Source organism: Ostrea edulis, chromosome 10 (assembly GCF_947568905.1).
Source record: "Ostrea edulis chromosome 10, xbOstEdul1.1, whole genome shotgun sequence".
Classification (NCBI taxonomy): Eukaryota; Metazoa; Mollusca; class Bivalvia; order Ostreida; family Ostreidae; genus Ostrea; species Ostrea edulis.
Window position 1 is genome coordinate 31,133,906 of NC_079173.1, and position 5,824 is coordinate 31,139,729.

At 31.7% G+C, this 5,824-nt stretch overlaps 1 long non-coding RNA gene across 1 annotated transcript; it reads right to left on the minus strand.

Moving 5' to 3' along the window:
• Positions 1-1,060: 1,060 nt before the first annotated feature.
• On the minus strand, positions 1,061-5,114 carry LOC125647669 (uncharacterized). The gene is made up of 3 exons (XR_007360060.2): positions 4,788-5,114; positions 3,775-3,924; positions 1,061-1,584 (listed from the first exon to the last, which is right to left on the minus strand). It is a non-coding gene; the product is annotated as an uncharacterized LOC125647669 (long non-coding RNA).
• Between the last annotated feature and the right edge of the window lie 710 nt (positions 5,115-5,824).

The window sequence follows — 5,824 nt, forward strand, 5'->3', positions numbered from 1 at the left end:
TCTAGATGCATATAAGCGGGTTAGTAATACACAAATTAATTGTATTTATTCAGATTATCGTTTTCTTTGAGATCATCTGCAATTGTGTGACAATTCTCTAAATTTTGAGCCCGATCTAATTTACCTTGTGGCGGATCTCAGTCTGATTTAAAATCAAACTTCTCACTTCGCTCGATATACGGACAGTCGCTGTCCGTATATCGAGCAAAATGCGAAATTTGATTTTAATCAGACTGGGTGGATCTAACCTTGCCTTTAGAAATAATTGGGAAGCTTTTTATTTTAGTCATGCAGGTTATTTAAAAAAAAAAGAAAAGAATATTTGCCATTTATCTTATTATACAGGGTAGGTCTAGCATCTTTCAGGGAAATACATTTTTTTTAATTTTCCAAACATGGTAGAATTAATGTATATATATGCAATCAAACATGCAATGTTTTAGATTTGAAAAGAAGAGAGTCACTGTGTACAAGAATACATGGTGATTGACAGCTATAGAGAAACCATTTCTACTTATAGATATGTGATCTTTTCTTTGTGGTTATAAGCAAATATTGGTAGTCCAAATAACTTTGTTACATTGTAACTTACACAACAGGGAAATGAGCCTCTAAATAAATATTTCTTTAAAAAAAAAAAAGATATGCATTTCATTCCAAGAATACAATTTTGTGTAATTTGTTTCAGAGAGCAATTGTGATGCCTACTAGTGTAGTCATGTGTAGACTTTCAATCTTTCAGAGTGCCATTTCCTTTAACTATAATCCTACAGGAGTCAAACCTTCATTGATAATGCATATATATGAATCTTTCTACCATTCATGATTTGTATGTAATTGACCTTTATATGTGATCAGCTAGGTAAAAGTCTTTGCAGTGTATATTACCAAACTCCAAGGATGATGCCTTCAACATACATATTATTTTGTTGAAGCCCATCCCCCGCCCCCCTCCAATTTACAAAAATCTCACTGATAAAAGTTCATTCTGAAGGCTTCTCACATTAAACCGACATATGTACTAATGCTCCTCTTTACAAATTTTAACCCACCAGACAACTTTGTTGACAAATATTTAAGATTTATTTATTATGTCATCTTTTTAATATCAAGATGTTAAAATCATTCTAGAAATGGAAGTAATACATGTACATGTCAATATCAATAACAACATGAAAATTCATCTAAAAAGTTATCTATTAACAAATATAATTACATGTACATAATTGTATGCATAACAATGCATGTACATGTACTTAATTTCTTAAACATGTATTGTAACAAATTTTATTTTGCTGAATATCAAACTTTTTTTTATTTTACTGTCAATTTTTAAATGTCCATATGATATAAATGAATAAATAAATATATAAGATGACATCAATGTAGCAGATGGACCATCAGCATGGATTGATCAGTGGGTAGAGTACCAGACTACGGGTCATGGGTTAGATTCTCAATCCTGCCATATATTTTTGAATCATTCCTCTGCTCGTCCTTTTACACAATCAAGGCAATGGAAGATGAACATTTCTCGGTTTCGCAAAAGATTTTTCAGGCCAATACAGCAATGTACCCATAGACCTAGAAAAATAATAGTATTACACTGATTTAAATAAACAACTGTCATTACACTGCAATCAAATTTCATAAGGCTTGAAAAATACATGCAACATAATTGTTAGTTAAATAAACTGTAAAATTGTGATAATACTGATTTTATTTACATTATATTTATCTACCGTACACCATATCTGGGAAGATATCATTAAGTATCACCTACAATTTCTAATTTTAATGATTTATAACCCAAGAGCCCATATTAAGAAAAAGATTTCAAATGACCCCAAGGCAAGGTCAACTTTAGTATTTTTTCATTAAACATTTTCCTTGTAATGAAATTGGCTTCTTTCCAAACCAGAAAAAAATACTTTTTAACCAAGAATGGTAAGTTTCAGTTAAGGTCATTCACGTTTATAAATAAAAGATAAATTTTTGTGATATTTCAGGTACAATTCACTTGCATTCTATTTTCTTTCTACAAAATTCTCAGGTTTAATTAGTCTAGAGTTAACATATTTTGATAGTCCCTGGTTGTGGCAAGTAAAAATGTAAAATCAGCTGATATGTACTGCAGTAAGGTATATGAATGGGATTTTACTGTAGCAAAGAAGGTGAGAAAAATCTTTAGCAAAATTGAGTATTGAACCTGGTACCTTTGCACTAAGCTACTCAGGCTGACATATAATACATGGTAGTACAACATTATAAATTTAAAGGGGCATATTTGTTGTGAAAGTGATGGCAACCATTTTTATCTCTCAAAATCTCCCAATGGCAAAGGAATGTGTATTACTGACTAATAAAAATATTTCTTTAGTAAAATAAAAAAAACAAACAACAGAAACCTAACAAGAAGACCACAGGCCTTATCGGTCACCTGAATACTAGTGGAAAAGTATCATTACTTCCATGGACTATGAAATCTAGAAAAAATTTCCTGTTATTTATATTCTAATGTTCAGCAACAGTATAAAACAAGATGTGTTCTTAAAACTTCACATCCCTCAAAGTGCATACACTGATGAAAGGCTTTAAATAGGTGTATTCACATGAAAACATCAAAAGATATGACTAATTTGGACTCATCTTAAAGTCATAACCCTGGGTTGTGAAATTCACCATTTTTTGTACATCCTTTTCTGCATTTATATTTTATACAGTATCAGCAAACTTACACATAAATACTATATACTAAGTTTGGCCCCACCCTGGGGTCAAAACCCTTACTCTGGGGGAAATCAAATTTACAATTTTGGTAAAAGACTACCTGCTCTATCCATTTAGTTTCAATTTAGTATCAATAGCATTAAAGAAGATGTAATTTAAGTGTTTTATACACATAAACACTATATAACAAGATTTGCCCCGCCCTGGGGTCAAAACCCCTACCTCGGAGATCATGAAATTTACAATTTTGGTAGAGGCCTGCCTGCTCTACATCACTATGCATTTAGTTTTTCTTATATATGTGTGTTTCTTGATAAGAAGATTTTTGAAAATTGATCCCCCTTGTCCCAATGATGCTTCATACCAAATTTGAAAAGAATTGGACTGGTAGTTATTAAGAAGTTAAAAATGTTCAATTGTTAACGCACGACGAATGAAAACTAATTGCAATAGGTTACTGAGTAAACTCAGGTGACCTAATAAAAGTACATTTGATAACCGCTTTTAGTGTAAAGAAATATATAAAGAAGAATTATTGGCTTGCAAGATAATAATTATTTAATCACCAAAATTACATATATTCATTTGCTTGCTTTGAGATTAAAAGGTGTTTCAAATAACTGAATACATGTGTTATTACTGATCAGAAATATATGATATAGAGCAATTTTTATTGAGTGTTGATTTAAAATTTTGGTGACAAAATTACAGCTATTATTTTGGAAATCATGCAAGAATTTTTAATATCGAGGAGATAAAAAATAATTTCAAAGAAACATAGTGTATGTCCTTAGATTGGTTAAATTTCTATTTGCCAAAAAGGTGAAGATATGCTTAGACAGACAGGTACAAAACTTGCAAAATGGACAAACTTTGATCATAAAAACTCATAAATGTATGTTAATTCTTAAATCTTTGCCTAAGGATTTAATCATCAATGCATTACAAAAATCATTACATCATGTACCATAATTTGTTTTGGATTTTTTAAAACTTTGTAAGTACAGAAATGATTAAATGTGTACAAACAGTGGATATACTTACATCATATATATGTACTGTACATCTTGCATCCCAATCCTAACCCTGAGGCATCATGGAAAATCTTTCAGGAGAGGACATGAAGAGAAATGCATCTAAATCAAGGAATGCTGCTGTCTGATGGCAATTTATTTCTTGACCACCTTTATGACCCTTTGAAAAATAAAAGAGGTCAGCTAACTTGGATATCTAGTGCATGTTACATGTATATCACACCTAATATCTCCAATTAATATATAGTCAATGTTATTCTACATTAAATAAATTAACACTGACTTCACACAGTTGTACAACTGTATTTGAATGCGATTTTGTTTCACAATATTTTCTGAAAGTTTTGCACATGGATGTGCACAAGCAATATAATTGAAATGATGCTAAAAGAGACTGTAACTGTTCTCATCTGGTACCAAGTCCATTCATCCTATCTACCTGTTCACCCAGAGTATATATTGTTAAAACAATAATAATTTCATATTTTATAACCATGCAATAGAGAGGCACGTACAAATCACACATTTTAGAATTAGTGCCTGTATATATAATGTATATTTTAGATTAATTTTTCACCAATATTCTTGTTTTTCTTTTTGCGAAATGATGTGACAGCATGTGCGTACTTGTGTACAGGTAGCTATGATACTGCTTTGATGTTGTCCCAGTCATGAAATTAAAAAAATGGGATAAATAATTTTGAATTTCAATTGTGGTATTGTCAAAAGTTTGAAGTTACCATGTACACAAATGAGCTTGTGTCTTAATGTGTTAATAGTGGGCACATATCAAATTGTAAATAACAAACACATATGTATATGAGCTCACTATTTAGAAATTAAGATCCAGGCATTATAGCAGCTACATAGGTTGAGAACAAAATGAATAAGGGACTGTGATTTTACCATGTGTGTCATGTACTGAATCCCCTTGAAGTCAATTTAACATTATTTAGGGGCCTAGTGACGAGTAGTCAGTGGTAAAACATTTAAGGTTATTACTACACAAACAACTTAACTTACTTGTCAGTCCATGCCGACTTCTTTTTGAACACCTACAGCATCGCAGATCCATGCACATGTCAAATGCGTTAAATTTGATGAACCTTCCATTTGGATTTGTAAACAACACTGAATAACGGTACAGTTGATCGACATGCCGTTGGCAGGCATACGTATACGTTGAAATTCGTTGCTTTCTCACAAAATTCTGTGTTCTTTTTCGTCATAATGCGGCGGTAGCGCAGGGAATTCAAAGTAAATGAGCAAATTCACACTTTTTACGCTTCGAAGTGAAAATAGACACTGCGCACGCGTACGTGCAATCGTACATCGTAAGTTACGTTTGCGGCTACGAACGGTTTTGTAAATACCAATTCACGAGTACGTAACTCTAATCTTAAGTCAGATGTAAATCCTACGTTTACGTCTACGTCTACGAACTTTAGTAAATATGGGTCCAGGAGGCTGCCTTGAGACAAAGCCCTGGCCCCCGGAAACTCTTGACGCAGTTGTGTTAACGTAGTTCCACACTCCTGTGACGTCATAAGATTTTGCAAAGTCAATAATTTAATGACTGGAACATAAATTTTGTTGGAGTCTTTTTCAATAGTTATTGTAAAAAAAATTGTTAGCCATAAAATATTTAAAAAGTCTTAGTTATATTTGAATAGTCAATTATGTGTTTCAAAATATTGAATCCAAGGACAATAACTCTGTTTTCATTAAATTATTTATTAAGTCCATTATGCAATAGATTTCCTATATTTTTCACAAACATATTACCAAGGTGATAAGGAATTATTATCTGTGTCTTTTCATGAAATTACATAAAATTTTAATCCATGAGTGGTTTTGAATAGCTCAGCTGTATGGTGCCAGACTTAGGTTTTTTATGGGGGTATACATACTCTGGAAGCTATAGATTTGAAATTATTAAGGAAAGGTATGGATTTCCCCCCATAAATAACTACAACAGATGTACATCTACTAATATAAACAGAAAAAATGATATGTAAACCATGCTATAAGGAAATTGTGTCTATATTTGTTTGTTTTTT